The sequence below is a fragment of the Humulus lupulus genome, chromosome 1 (genome assembly GCF_963169125.1).
Source record: "Humulus lupulus chromosome 1, drHumLupu1.1, whole genome shotgun sequence".
NCBI lineage: Eukaryota > Viridiplantae > Streptophyta > Magnoliopsida > Rosales > Cannabaceae > Humulus > Humulus lupulus.
This window is the reverse complement of record NC_084793.1, coordinates 59,266,573-59,283,293: the sequence shown is the minus strand read 5'-3', so window position 1 is coordinate 59,283,293 and position 16,721 is coordinate 59,266,573.

Sequence of the window (16,721 nt, the reverse complement as noted above, 5' to 3'; positions counted from 1 at the left end):
TTGTCCTTTTGTGTTCTTGTGAGTTTATTGTGTTTTTTTAGTTTTTAAGACCTGAAAGTAGAAAAAAAATGAATTTATGCATGAACTATCCAAGGAAAAATATGAAAAGTAAATTGGTTTCTAAGTTGTTTATTTTTGCTTTAATTTTAGATTTTGTTGGAGCAAAGTAAATTTAGCTGGAGCATTTCCATAAGGATCCAAGTGGGGAATTTCAGCATATGAAGAAAAGAAAATTGGCATGTCATTAGATGAGTTGGCAAGGTGGGATGATATGGCAAATTCAAAGGCAATATGCTGATGTTTGGAGCATTTTCTAGAAGAGAAAAGATGAGACTCACGTGTAGAAAGGAATGGGGTCTGTTTTGTACTTGGAAAAAGAGGGTTTAGTTAAAAGAAAAAGAGAGGACAGCCTCCTTTTAGTATATTCAGCCATTTTTAGTGAGAGAAACACCAAGTAAAGAGAGAAACCCAGCATTACAAAGAAGGAAAAGAGTAAAGAAGAAGAGGACACTCATTTCTTCATCATTTTGGGCTATTTCTTCTCTTTTGTTTGTTATTGTTTTCCTAATTTTTCTAGTATTTTGTGTTTCATTACTCATGCATAGATTTGAATTTATATTTGTGTTTCTTAATTTAGCCATGAACTAGATATTTTGAGCCTTGGATTATGTCAGAAATGATACATGAGTGTTTCAGCAATACAATATAGAGAGTATACATAAAAGGAAACCCTAAAATGATAAAGCTGGGCCTTTAGAATTCGGGTCACTAACATAACAAAGTTATTGAGTTATGAGGAAGTGAAGGTAGTTATTTTTTCTCTAATCATATATTTTTGTTCTATTATTTCTTCAAATGACCAGTTCCACACTCATGCTAGATTTGGAACAACTCTAGGTTTTCATTTTTCTGATAGTTTTTTTTAATCATTGATTAGAACGTATTATTTCAATATTTTGTTGCTTGGCTTGATTGTTTTAACTCTGTATTTAATTTGCATCCCCATAGCATCTTCCATTTTTAAATTATATTAATATTGAATCCATGAGTATGTTGGTAGTAATTTGAATAGAATCAAGGACGCATCAGAAGGGGGTGGTGGTTTTAAAAAAACATTAATACTGACCCAAGATCAAAACACATATTTAGACATTGAATCTACACAGAAAAAAGGAACAAGAATACCTCTTGTAGCATATCAAGAGTCCTTGAGTCATTTTGTATAATCAAACAATCTTCCTATCCAGCGAACACTCACACCGCAGTCTTTCAAGTTGTTCGTCAAACACACAATGATGTGTGTGATCACGTAAGATTCATTGATTTGATTATTTAGACTCTCTAGTTGTTCTCAACATATGAGATCTAGAGAGTTTTGATAAGAGAAAAGGCTTTAGAGACTAGAAATTTTTCTGGCTTAGAAAATTTCTATCGATTGTTTCTGACTTATCGTCTAATTCAATTGATTAAGAAGATCGTATCTTTTAAAACTTATAAAGATAATAAATACTTTTATTTCCTTTAAATTTAATTAATTCAAAATTGATCTGTTATATTTTTATTTTAATCAAATTAAAACAATAATTAAATAAACAAATAATATTTGAAATTCAAAATTTAAACTTCAAATTCCAAGGACATGTGGCACATGTGTGTGACACCACTCACACGTGTACCACACACTTGTGTCCTTAATTTTTCTCATTTTTTTGTTTAATTAAATCTAAGATAATATATTTATTCCAAAAAATAATATAAATATTATTTCAAAAATAAATATCAGTTAATACAAAATAAACCTTATCTTAATTTATCAATTTGAATAATTATCTTATACTAAGATAGTATTTAACTCAATTTAATATTAATAGAAACACTAATTTATATTAATTTCAACTTATATAAAGTATTTCAAATAAAAACTAATTAGTCAAATAATTAATTAATTAACTCATAATTAATTAATAAAACAAAATTATCAGTTAGCCTTGGAAAATTAATTCATTTGCAATTTAGTCCTTTTCTACATTGATCTTGCATGTGACATCTTTACCCTTGACAGTGTAGGACAAAGGCGACTCGGGGAACATGGACCTATAATACTAAGCTCCAACAAACCAGACTATTAATTTAACTCTTTAATTAAATAATCTTATTTATTAATTCCATTATTACTCCACTATAAATATAAAAGAATAAATATAATTTTCCCATGAACTATGACTATTATATGATCTTGCCCCCTCGAATGATTCACGATGTTAAAAATTCCCCCCGAACTATACACATTACTAAAATATGAGAATGTAGAGTCCAAGAACTTTACTTAGCTAAGTTAGATAGTAGTATAATAGTAATAATAGCATTATCTTTATGACTGTGGATTTTTGGTTCAGACCGGGATTTATTTGGACACTCATAGTAGTACTTGTAGATTTTCTAAGTTTAACCTATAGTTTAGGAAAATTAATTTTAACCTGAGGTTTGATTAATATGACTGATATTGAGGATAATATTTATTATACTATAAGGTTTAGATAAGAACCAATTAGATAATAGCACATGTCATGTATAGGTTTATTAATGATTAAGTATTTTGAGGATTAAATCTATTAAGGTTAAAATTTGAATACCCTAAGGTCAGTCAGCAGCTGTGAAAACGTTAGAAGGCTTAGTCAAGGTTGTTTACTCAATTTAAATTAAGCTAAAAATGTGTAATTTCGTGTTTAAATATTCAGCATATGCCGATATATCGCAGCTATAGGGGGCGATATATCGCAGCACGAAGATACGAAAAACACGAAACGTTGCACGATTGCCTCGAGCATACTGGCCCAGGCGATATATCGCCTACAGGGGCGATATATCGCCTCTCTCAGCATATTTTGAAAGTTTTCAAAAACGTTCTCCATTCAAACCTTCAACCTCTTGATAAGTCCGAAATCTTTTTGAACGAGTCTTAAGCCTCTGCTGAACGATAATTCAAATTATTTTCACTTAAAAAGCCATTATTTTTATTCAAGTTAAATGAAGAACTTTTCATTCCTAAACTCTATAAATAGGACCTAGTACCCAGTCATTTATTCATCTATTACTCTAAGTTCAGAGGCTGCAAGTTGCTAGGTGAGTGTGAGAGTGTAAACACTTGGGTTGGGAATTATAAGCTTGATTATTATAAGCTTATCAAACACTTGGGGAAGTAAGGTTTATTCACATTTCGGTTCAAGGTTTAGATTGGTCATATAAGTCTTCAAGGTATTTCCAAACTCTAGTCCATTTCTGTATTATGTTCTTTAAAAATTCTCATAGTCTTCTACTCATTCTAACCTTATTCTTATTCTTGGTTAGGAAATCCAAGTTCTTAAGCACAAGGATTTTGGTAAGTATATTTTGATAGCATAGTCCCTTTTTCACTTTCATCCCTTTTCTTCAATATACTCACCATATTATAAATGGATTTTAGGAGTGTTCCAAGGTCCCAAATCAGTTCCCATATCCCAGTTATTTTGGTAAGGAAAATAGGATAGTATTTATGTGCTATATGATTTTATATGTTATCTTATGAATGTGTGTTATGAAAAATGCTATGTTAAGTATGTTTGTAGACTTGGGCATATGACCTATACAACTAACAAGCCCCAAATAGATTATGGGCATATGACTTGCTTAGCTAGCAAGACCCCACTAATCTAATGGGCATATGACTTGTTTAGTTTATGGGACCCCAAGTAATAATGGTCATTATAGTATGTATGTGACATAAGTGTTATCGTATGTTTTATGTTACCTTATGAATTTTATGTATATGGGTATATGTTAGATTTTCCTTGCTGGGCATTAGGCTCACTCATTTTTGTTTATATGTGCAGGAAAATAGCTTTAGTGGCGGGAAAGATTCTTGGAAGCTTGGGGAATGTGTATTGAGGCGGAATGGATTCAAGGAGTCGAGAGTCGAGAGTTTCGAGGATGAAGTCTTTGTTTATGGTTTATGTGTATTTTTCCGCACCTATTTATGTAATCTCTTTTCATTACATTTAAGTTATGTTTTTTTTAAAACAATGGGATCCCATATCCTGCTTTCAGTTTATGTAAGTTTAACATTTGTTTTTACAAGTTAGTTTTTAATAAAGTATGATTATTTCACTTGTAAGTATTATTAGGGATTAGTGTCTATGCTTAGTTTTCATTAATGGTCCAAAGTCTAGAGTAGTTGGGTCATTACAGAGAATTACGCTAGATTTCGTCCTAGGTAGCTAGAATATTGATGATGTGACATTTTGTCTGTTGATTTGACAGTGTCATGTGTAGAATAATTAGTAATTTTGCTTCACGAACTTTGACCACTACCAAATTGTGTTATTTTTATTAAAATTAATTTAAGTTTTTTTCTTAAAAATAATAATTAAATCCTTAAAAATAAAAATAATCATTTTAAAAGATTAAGAAAATAAATAATACTAAAAGTTTCAAATTAATTAAATAAATTTTAAAATAGTAAAAAATTAAAAATCTAATTAATAAAAAAAATTACTTTTTCTTTTCTTTTACAATATAAAATAAAATATATCTTAAAATAAAAATTAAAAAATAAATCTTAAAACAAAGTTTTTTCCCCTTCGTCCTCATCTTTTTAAATTAAATTTTTTTATATTTGTTTAAGCCCTTCATCCTTCAACCTCCTCTTTAATCAAATATCTTTTCTTTGTTCTAGTATTTATTTTAACTTTTCATTCTAAAATATATTTATTTTATATTGTAAAATAAAAGGAAAGGAAAAGTTAAAAATAAATTATTTGTTATTAATTACATTTTAATATTTTAAGGATTTAATTAATATTTTTAAGAAAAAAATTAGATGTTTTTTATTAAAAAGAGCACAATTTGGTTGTGGTAAAAGTTCAGGGGCAATTGTAACGCTGTACTACGTTAGAGTCGTTACCATGTGAGTTATAAATGTGCCAATAGGTCGCTAATCGAGGTCATAGGTTAAAAGTGTAACTAAATTGAAGTAAAACTCATTTAACGACATTAATTATAAAGATTTGGACAATCATTGAAATCATAAAAAGTTATACAGTTGGGATCCAAATATTGTTTAGAAAATATATTACAACTCAAAAATCTAATTATGGTCAACCTAAGCGATAAAGCAAATCATTACAATACCTTTCCCCAAAATAACCCTGGTCGTGGCAGCCAGGTAGGCCGAACATGTAGTTGTCGCTCCACGCTCTTCGTACTCATAGTTGGTCGACCTTTCCTTTGCCCTTACCTACACCATAGAGCATCCGTGAGCCAAAGCCCAGCAAGAAAACCTAATGAAAATGAAGCATAATCCTACCAAATAATAATAACACAAATAGTCAACAAACTAAACTCATAACGGTCTATGCCGACTCGGGTGCTTTACTAGGCCCTGGGTTCGCGGCCCTCACCGAGCTGGTGGATACAACACCCTTGGAGGGTCTCACCCTAGCGACCTGCACTCAGTATGCTCAACGCCGATCCTGGCCCCTTTTCATAACAGACTTTTTGTCGTTCTCGGCCTTCGTCGTTCCTGGCCTTCGTCGTTCCCGACCTTCATTGTTCCCTACCTTCGTCGTTCATTCATCAACATGTATAACACAACATAGTATTTATAGATATTCACACGTATATTCAATACAAGCAATAGAGCAATGTCCTGCTCTAAGGGTACAACAGTTCTCTTACCTGTGTCCCGAGATGATTGATTACCGCGATCCCAAGCATAGTTCCCTAATCCAAGCTTTGATGTAAACCTAGTCACAACACATCCATAATAGAAGTCCATCAAGCCTTAACCAAACAATAGATTTGGAATATTATTCTACCCTTCAGGACCTTGAATTCTACTAAACCGAGTAGTAGAACCCTTCCCAAGCCTTAACATTTGGGTCCCGAGCTTAAAACCTTCATTTCCCTTTTTTTCTCGTTTTGAGCCGCGGCCCGCTACATGTAAGAGGGAAAAGCCCTCTTTGCTAAAGAACACGGGCCGCAGTGCGCTATACCCTGCGTAGCGATGCCTAGACAAATTCCTAAGGCCCCTAGGCCTAAACGTTCAAATGGGTTGTAGCGCTTGATGAATAGGACCGCGACTCGAGCCTTAAAACCTAGAATTCTCACCACTTTTCTGTGTTTTTCCCCAACCTAACTCAATACTTCACACCCCAAATATTAATTAACCCCAGCATTGAATCTAGATCCCATATCCACACAGCCTAGGCATTCTAACAATCCCATAAACAATTTCATATCCTCATCAATGCTCAAAATCAAACTAAAGTCCATTCCCTCATGCAAGCTCAAAGTTACAGTAGAATTCAACAGAAAGAAATCAAATTTGAATCCTTACCTCTGTGATATCTTCAACCTTGAGCTAATCCTCAAGCACAACAAGTCTAATTCTTCAATTCTTTGGCCTAAAGTCCCCCAAAATTCAACAACTTCTAAGCTTCACAGAGAGGGAGAAAGAACCAAGTGAGAGAGAATGTGATAACTATGGGAAGTCTATTTTTGTTTTTCTTCTAAGTTCCAGAAGTATGTTGTAGCTATGTTTAACTCGAGCTGCCTAAATCCCAAAATACCCAAAATGCCCCTAAGTTCATTCGAAATCATTTAATGCCTCCAAGGGCAATCCCATCATTTTCCATATCCCGCTAATTCCTTGAGTGTCCCTATAAATTCCTATTTAATCCCCAATACACCTAAACAAACGTTAAATCACTATCTGTTACCCTATAATTCTCGAACACATACTATATTCCCAAAATACCCTTAGGCTCCTCCCAAGCCGAGTATTCGACCTCGTTGTGACTATTTAGCTAATCCGCTCCCTAGGACTGTCTCAGATCGCACATCACAAATACATCACCACACTCTTGTGGTATCAAGCACAACATACAAATATATTGCATTTATGCCCTCAATGGGCCAAAATTACAAATATGCCCCTAATTACAAAATTGGGCCCACATGCATATTAAATTCAGCTAAACATGCATTTCTAATCACATAATCCTTTAATTCATATATTAGCATAATTAAATCAATTATTGCTCTCCCAGCACTCTAATCAAGGCCCTAAGCCTTATTAGCAAATTTGGGATGCTACAACAATATTACTAATTATTTTACACAGGGAACTACCACATCAACAGACAAAATGCACATCATCAATTTGTTATCTACCTAGTAAGAAATTTAAGAGAAGTCTTATATTCTAGTAACGTGTATAGTACGGGAATAATTTTTAACATCGCGAATCATTCGGAGGGCACGATCATATAGTAGGCATAGTTCAGGGGAGGGGGAAATAATATTAATTCAATATGGAATTGCATTCTTAGTAATTATAAAATTATATTTACATAGTAATCTCTTGTAGTCAGTTGATATAATAAATGTATGTAGTTCTGTCCTCCAATTATTGGTTCACTAATTAGAGTTGGTCAAGAATTATTGTTTTATCCTTCTAATTACATCGTGTTCCTTAAGTACCATTAATTCACCAGTGAATAATTAATCTATAATCATATTACAAATTTGAGCTTAATCTATAATGTATCATTTTCCCGAGACAATTAGAATCTTTACAGAAATGATATTGTCATTTAATACTCATTGTATGTATATTTCAGTAGGAGTGGCGTTGACACCGGCTCATTGCAAACAAGGAAGAGGCAGCGACCATCCTATCCGGATCTACATAGCTCCACACAAGACGATGGATATTTGGTAATTAAGTAGATGCCAGCATAGTGCTGTATTGCAAGTTTAGTTCAATGTTGAATAATAATTATTGCATAAATCCCATGTAACATCTAACAAGCTGCGTTTCGCACTTGTTTTTTGTTGAATTGATAGCCGTAGTCGCGGTAGAATACTACTTTCACTTAAATAATAAATGCTTCACCAGAAAAAAAATTAAAAAGCGGAGACAGAGAGCATGAAATAGGAAAAAATGAGTCTTTTAAATTTACTGTGATTGTATAACCCATCATTTACAAGTGTATGTGAACATTTTTCATCTAGGCTATCAAAATTTTGGATGCCCATGGTGGACAACATATATCATCTTCAAAGCTAGTTGTTGAGGATGTTGAGAAAGGAAACTCTTGTTTTAATTAAACGCCTGAACAGGGATTCTAGCTTTTCTTCAATATCTTGAACGCACAAGAGATTTTTCAGCTCTAGCATAACTTGGTCAGCTTTGTTTGTTTGGTGACTCAAAAGGACACCGTCCACCTTTGCGAATTCATTTACAACATCTTCATTGCAACCAACTCTTTTGCTTTGCACGAGCTTGTAAACTAGAGACTAGCCACCAAGCTTAGAGTGTGTCTTTGGTCCAGAAATAAAGGACAACAATGACTCAAATGCGGCAATAGTGACAGCTTCCACCTCTCTCAAAACACTAACCATAGCTGCGGTTTCACTATCTTTGTTGGAAGGAAAGGTTGAGTTATTCGATTCAACACCTTTCAAACTTTTTAAGGCTTTTTGGATTGCCTTTTTCACTACTTTCGTTGAGGCAGAGTATTTTATACTCTCACTCTCAAGACTAACTTTTCTACGCATGGTTGATTGAATATCTCGTGTGTATTCCTTTGTGTGCAAAACAGCATCCTTGGCTGCACTGCACGTGTCCAAGAGCCTAAGAGATCCATCCACTAATTCATCGACCCATTTCTCTTGGTGGCCCTTGGAAAAGGCTTGTTGAGTGAGGGGTAGCTGAAGGAACTTCTCAACACAAATGTGCAAGTCCTCAAGACCACTGAATTGGTGGGCAATGGAAGATGATGATGAAGTTGTATGAGAAGCCCCTAATCTGAGCAAATGATCATTGCACTCTTCAATAATAGGATGTGATTTGGATGGCAAGTTGTTTGAACGAACATGGAAGGATTTTGAGGCAGCCATTTTGTTCTGTCTCAAGTGTGAGATTTTCGCCTAATTGTTTTGAATTTGATAAGTTTAATTGTTGCAAAATTTAACTTGCTTTCTCTGCCATCTACTCTATATGTATTATATAAAAATCATTTGGTAAGGAAGATGTGAAGCATCTTCTTATTAAAATATGGAATGCACATGAGAGATTGAGATTTGGATGTATTAACATGTATAAATCTTGGAGCATTTGTTTCACAAACACTTACTTGATATTTTATAACACATTATTCAGTAGTTCAAGACAAGTGCCATTAATGTTTATCTCTTACATTATATCTTCCACTGTATGATTTGAAAATTTTAATATAAATATAGCTGTTATTATTGGAGCCATGCTCATGCACACGTTTGCATAGAGAATATATTTATGAAACATAATTATTAGCAAGGGAACTAGTAAATTAACAACATTATTATTATCCTAGAAGAACTGAACCTTATTGTTATGTACAAAATAAGTGGAAGATAAATATCTCTAGGGCTTTAAACAGTACTCTGTCATCTGGAAGAGAAACTTTATGTTCTTACTTATTTTTTTTTTTATGAAAAGGAAAATATATTGAGAACAAACCAAACAATTACAACCACTCCAGACAACTTTCAATTACAAAGCCTTATACCTGAACAACTTTATCAAAAAAAGCTAGATCATTTTTCCTAATTTTCTTCTTAGGAAGACTATACAGCCTACCCCTCACAAAGTACTTGATCAATTTAATAACAAAGCCCACAGAAAAAGAGCTAAACTCAAAGATAAAATTGTTCCTATTCCTCCATATCATGTAGACAGCTGCTGCTAAAGCAGCAGAAACAACAATCTGCTTCAGCCCCTTCGGCTTTCCAGCCATCCAAGAACACCACTCAACATACTGATTCAGCCAAATACCTCTTCCTAGCCAGATTTCCACCTGAGATCTAACCTGCCGAGAAAAAGGACAATAAAAAAAAAGATGAGAGTGGGACTCTTGCTCCTCTTCACACACCGGGCAAAGCACTGAGGGCAGATCCATATGACAAAGACTTAGCTTATCACGTGTGAGCAGATGGCCCAGAGTAGCCTGCCAAATAATGAACCTATGCTTAGGCACAGTCAAAGAGTTCTAGACCACATTCGCAAAGTTAACTCTGTCCTTGTTAAGTAACTTGTGATACAGAACTCTCAAACAAATTTTGTTATGATTGACTGCCTCATCAAGCCTATGAGCAGGGAAGCATCTCTTAGCTTAACCAATCTTCTCCAATACCAACTCACATCCTGAGGAGCTCTATAATTCCAGAAGTCTTGACCCTTCAGATAGATAGAATCCACCCACTTAACCCAAAGTATATCTTGCTTAGAAGACACAGCCCAAACAAACTTGGCAAGAAGCACTTTATTCCATTTACAACTATCCTTGAAACCAAGACCACCCATGCATTTAGGCAAGCACACTTGATCCCATGCAGTAAAATGCATTTTACTTCGCTGAATATTACTGTCCTTAACTCCCCAAAGGAAGTTTCTGCACAACCGATCCACCTCCTTGGTGACACTCTTAGGGAGAATGAAAATGCTCATCCAAAAAGATCTTATGCTCAGAAGCACAGAGTTAATTAATTGCGCCCTCCCCACAAAAGATAGGTGACGACTCGCCCAAGTATGTAATTTCAACTGAATCTTTTTGATAATGATAGCACAATCACCAGCCTTCCATCTTCTTGTTTGAAGAGGAACTCCCAAATATTTTAGAGGGAAGTTTCCTTCAGAGAATCGGAGCCCCTCAAGCATTTGTTGGGATTCTTTTCTAGCCACACCACCAAAATAAACCTGGGATTTGTCCTTATTAGCAGTCAAACCAGAAGCACAATAGAACTCATTAAAACTATCCCTTATAATCTGAACCGAGCTTTTGGCCCCCTTGCAAAATATGACCAAGTCGTCTGCAAAATAGAGATTGACAATCTTAAGGTGCTTACATTTAGGATGAAAATGGAACCCCTTGTCCAAGGAAGTTTGTCTTAGTAACTGGGTACAATACTCCATAGCTAAAACAAACAACAATGGAGAAATCGGGTCCCCTTGCCTAAGACCCTTTCGACCTCTAAACTCCCCTTGAACCTTCCCATTCATAAGAATCAGATAAGTTGGATCCTTCAAGCAAGCCATAACCCATTTGATAAATTTATCCGGAAAACAAAATTCAGTGAGAATGGCCTCCAAAAAATTCCAATCTAGCATATCATAGGCTTTGCTCAAGTCAATTTTCAAAACACACCTAGGGGAAATGTTTTTCCTCTTATAACCTTTAATAATATCCTGAAGAATAAGAATATTATGTGCCAATAACCTGTTTTTAACAAAGGCTCCTTGATTTTGACGAACAAGACTCGGAAGCACCATTGCCAATCTACCACAAAGCATTTTAGATATGCACTTGTAAATAGAATTGCAACACGCAATAGGCCTATAATCCACTGCCCGAGTAGGAGTATCAGTCTTAGGAATCAAGGAAATAGTAGCCTTATTAACTTCCTCTGGCAGATTACCACACTCAAAGAAATCCAGAATGACTGCTAAGATTTCAGCTTCTAACTCGCTCCACAATACATTGAAAAAGCCTGAGCCAAACCCATCCGACCCCGGACTTTTAATAGAGTTAATACTAAACAAAGCGTTTTTAACTTCCTTAGTAGTGAATGGCTTCACTAAACTAACCTGCTGGTCCAGGGTCAGTTTATGACCAAGACAAAAACAGGATCTCTGAATGGACCTAGAGGCCATGCTTTTGCTTCCCATAATTTTCTGGAAATGAGTCACAAAGTGATCTACAACATCATCAAATTTTTCAATACTTTGACTAGATTCAGTCACAACAGAAGTGATACAGTTAGAGGCTCTCCTTTGTTTTAAGCAGGCGTGAAAATAAGTCGTGTTGTCATCACCATAATGCAGCCAGTCCACTTTACTTTTCTGTCTCAGGAAACTCTCATAAATTCTGGCATGATATTCAAACTTGTCACCTGCTGCAGCTTCTAGTCTCTGAAGAACAACTGAGTGAGGATTACTCAACTGAGCATCCTGAAACTTCTCCTTAGCCAACACATAATTCTGAGCAACATCTCCCATGATATGCTTATTGAAATTTCGAAGCACAATCTGAAGCCTGCTCAAATTTTTACAAATACGATCTAGCCCAGACCCTTGTATAGGTTTGCACCAGCTTTGCATGACAGTAATCTTAAATTTTTCATGATTTGTCCACATATTGAAGAACCTGAACAGTTTCAGACCACAATTCACAGTAGCTTCTGGTTTGATAATGCATTAGCAGTGGTCAGAAAGAAATTCCCAGTTGAAAGCAGCCTCAGATTGAGGAAGAATGTCCAACCAATCTTCATTCTTAAAAACTCTATCCAATCTCGAGTAGATTCGATCTTCATTAGCCTGTTTATTAGTCCAAGTAAAATGAGACCCTCTAGCACGCAACTCATCAACTAATCCCAAGGCCCTCCAATTTTGAGCATCACATAATTCTAGGGAAGAAATAGCGCGACCACCAATTCTGTCCGCACCCTCAAAGACAGCATTAAAGTCCCCAGCTAACAGCCGAGGGGTAGCTGGGAAACAAAGACTTGACAGATCCCTCCAAAGAGCCACTCTTTCTTCAATCGAATTTCTACCACAAACAAATGTCACACAAAACAATTTATTAGTCCTTAGACCATTAATACAAACATGAAGTAACTGATCAGTCTCCTTAAGAACATCTACAGACACCAAACTTTGCTGCCAAATAAGCAGCAATCTACCTTCTGAAACTGAACCAGTAAAATAGCTCGAGCCTCTGAAAAAAGATTGCATCATATTCTTAATTTTATCATTACGAAGTTTGGTCTCCAACAAGGCACCTATACCAATTTTATTCACATAACAAAAAGAACTCAGAGATTTCTGTTTCTCTCTCTTATTAATACCTCTAACATTCCAGCTAAGAATGTTGTGATTCTCCATGAAACAAACTTGTTGATGTTAGTCCCAAGTTTGCAACCTCCATAACCTTATCTTGCGAAGCACTATAGGAATTCGTCAAAGTGTTCTTTGCCCTATGAATAGCCTTCTTATTCCCTCCAACCCGTTTAGGGGTAACCCAGTCCGAATTACCTCTATCATTGGACTTAGTATCTGGTGTACGATTCTGGTTTACAACAGATGACTCAGGATCAGGTTGCTTTGATATCTCCTGGGGCTTATCCAACTCCTTAGTAACCACATTATGAGTCTCAGCATCCACACTCCCATTCACTGCATCTTTGTCCTCTGAAAAAATCATCTGAGCCACAGGGACTTGTCTAACCTCATCCTCTCCAATCCTGCTTTTTTGTCTCCAAATCTCAGATGACTTCTTATTACACATTCTTTTAGAATGGCCATATACTTTACACCCCCTACATTGAGTAGGAAGCCACTCAAATTCCAGAAGCCGTTCCATTAGCTGCCCTTTCTCATTGAGAAATTGAACTGATTTAGGGAGATCCTTCGAGAGTTCTATCTCCACTAAAACTCTAGCAAATTGCATCATAGATCTGTCCTTTGTAACTTTGTCTACCAAAATCGTTACCCCAATTGTGCTCATAAGAGCACTCAAACACTTAGTACCCCAATATTGCAACCCAAGACCTGGCAGTCTAACCCACACAGGAACTGACTTCACTGCCTTAAGAGTGTCTAAATCAGCAGACCAAGACTTCACTATCACTGGTTTTCTATCAAAATGTAGCACCCCAGCTTCCAAAACCAGATCTCTAGTGACTTCATCACGAAATTTTACAAGTGTAAACCCATTATTCATTCTAGCAATTCTCTCAATGCCAAGTTTACCCCATATCCTCTTGATAAAACCTTCAAAAACAGCAAATGGAGGGTTAGCCCCAAGCACCTGGCATACCACCGCTGAACTCCAGAATGAGATTTCAACTTGGATCTCTTCCAAGTCAACTTGAGCTATTTGTTGGCCCTCTCGAACAACTGGTTCCTCAAAACTGAGTTTTGCCCCTCCTTGATTTGGAAGCAAGGCTCGGAACTGAGACCATTTATCCATCGCCTGGCTCTGAAAATTACCTGCATTCTCAGCCAGCTCCTCCTCTATCTCGCCTACTTTCCTACCTCCAAAAGATGCTCCATCAAATTCAGATGGACCTTGAATTCCAGTTTCTGGAAAATCCAACATCGAATCAGTAAACACTTCTTCCTTCTCCTCCGGATTAGCTTCATCAACCTCAGATCTCTGACCCTCAACCGTCGCATGGAACAATGGAGAATCAGTCACCTTCGCGTTTGCAACTGGTTTTGGGTTGTTCTTCTTGCGTCTCTCCATGGAGAAACCAGAGAGCACCTATCGCATTCTAATTTGTTCAATTTTGGTAATTAATAAAGTTTTGTTTTTTACATTTATTTTCTGTTAAAAATAAACACTAAATCCAAAAATCAAGATGGTAAGGACTCCTCTATTCTTACTTATTTAAGCGCGAGTGATCTAAGCTTCTATATGACCAGCTGGCTTTGTTATGGCAATTTTGTATATATATGTATAAGGATCTATAAATATATAAATTTATGAAAAATTAATTAAAAATTTATTATTGTGTTGTTAAATAATTTTAAGTGATTACAAAGAGTCTATTCAAAAGATTTTTTTCTAATAATGTTTTAAATGGTGCACTAACTAAGCTTGATTTCTTAAATAAAATTAAAGGTTTATAATTTTTTTTAAAAAAAGATTTATAATGATATAATTTAGTTGGTAAAAAAACATATATTTTTTTATTCACATTTCATTTAAGGATAATTTAATAATAGACTTCTTTTATTTCTGAACTAGTTGCACAATCATTTATTTTTTAAAAGAAATATTTTTATTGATTTAATTAATAATGTTCTTAATCCAATTATATTTGTTGATATTTTTAAGAGTTTTTTTAATAATGCATATATAAAACAAATTATTTCATTTATGCGGTATTTAAAAAAGTCTTTCATTATTATATAACTAAGCCTTTTGTTTACAATAATACGATTTGGCATAATTGTAGTTTGACACGCTTTTTTTTAATCATTTCTTATGTGATCATGACGCCATAATGATATAGCATCGTTTTTAGATTAATTATTATTATTATTCTTTTGTTTTAGAAGCTAAATTAGTTTAGTGACATGTGGTCAAACACTTCATTAATTAGTAGTTGAACACAGAATATAATAAAATAATGTCTTCAAAGGCTGATTTGTTCACATGAACTTACTCCATAATTTCATTTTTTTTTTATATTTTTTCTGAAAACTAGTTATTATATATATTCTCTACACTAGAAAAAAATTTGTAGTTTTTAGATGAATCGAATTTGAGGTTTATATATATATATATATATAAATTATTGAAAAAAAATATTTCAAAAAATTATAAATGTTTAATTATATTTATTTGAGCCTCTTCATACAGGGGTTACTTTTGGAGTTTATGGATTACCCTATAGTTGTTATATAGGACTGCTTAGGAGTTTCAATTGTTGCTTAAGATATTGTTTTATGGGTTACTTAGGACTTTCAAAAGTTGATTTATATGTTGCTACATATGGTTGATTTAGAGTTTTAAGGTTGTTTAACACATATGTTGCTTATAAAGATTATGAATTCCTTAAAAGTTTCAAGGGTTGCTTAACATGTTATTTTATGAGTTGTTTTGGCGTTTCAATGTTGTTTTATATGCTGTGATGTATGGTTGCTTTAGAGTTTCAAGAGTTGCTTAACATATGTTACTCTATGGGTTGCTTATAATGATTATGGGTTGCTTCGGAGTTTCAAAGGTTGCTTAACATATTGTTTTATAGGTTGCTTAGAAGTTACAAATGTTGCTTTATATGCTGTTATATATGGTTAGTTTAGAGTTTCAAGGGTTGCTAAACATATTTTGCTTTATGGGTTGCTTAACATGTTGTTTTATGAGTTGCTTAGGAGTTTCAAAAGTTGTTTCATATGATGTTACATATGGTTGCTTTAGAGTATCAAGTGTTGCTTACTATATTATTTTATGGGTTACTTAAGAGTTTTAAATGTTGTTTTATATGTTGTTACATATATTGTTGTTTTGGAGTTTCAGGGGTTGCTTAACATATTGTTTTATGTGTTGTTTAGGAGTTTCAAAGGTTGTTTTATATGTTATATATGGTTGTTTTAGAGTTTCAAATGTTGCTTAACAAGTTATCTTGTGGGTGTTAATCAAGTTACTTTATGGATTGCTTAAGGATGTTCAACGATTGCTTAAGTAGTTTTAAGGGTTGCTTTATATATTGCTTATAAAGATTATGAATTATCTTGTATAGGGTTTTTTTAGAGTTTCAAGTGTTGTTTAATGGTTATGATGTAGGGTTGTTTTAAAGTTTTAAGAGTTGTTTATCAAATTGCTTAAAGAGTTTCAAGACTAGAATTATGGGTTTGCTTAAATAGGTTTAATGATTGTTTTAAATGTTGCTTGTAAGGAATATGAGTTGCTTAACAAGTTGTTGTATGTAGTTGCTTTAGAGTTTTAAAGGTTGATAAATAAGGTATGAATGCTTGAGTAGGTAATATTTTTACCATTAGTATCATGAGACTAGCATAAAAATAAATATTTAACCTATCACTTATTATACCTATTTGGACCCATTGTTTTTTCTGATTACCTATTTAGATCCGTGTTATAAAAAGATCATTTTTAGACCCTGTATTTTGTACAATG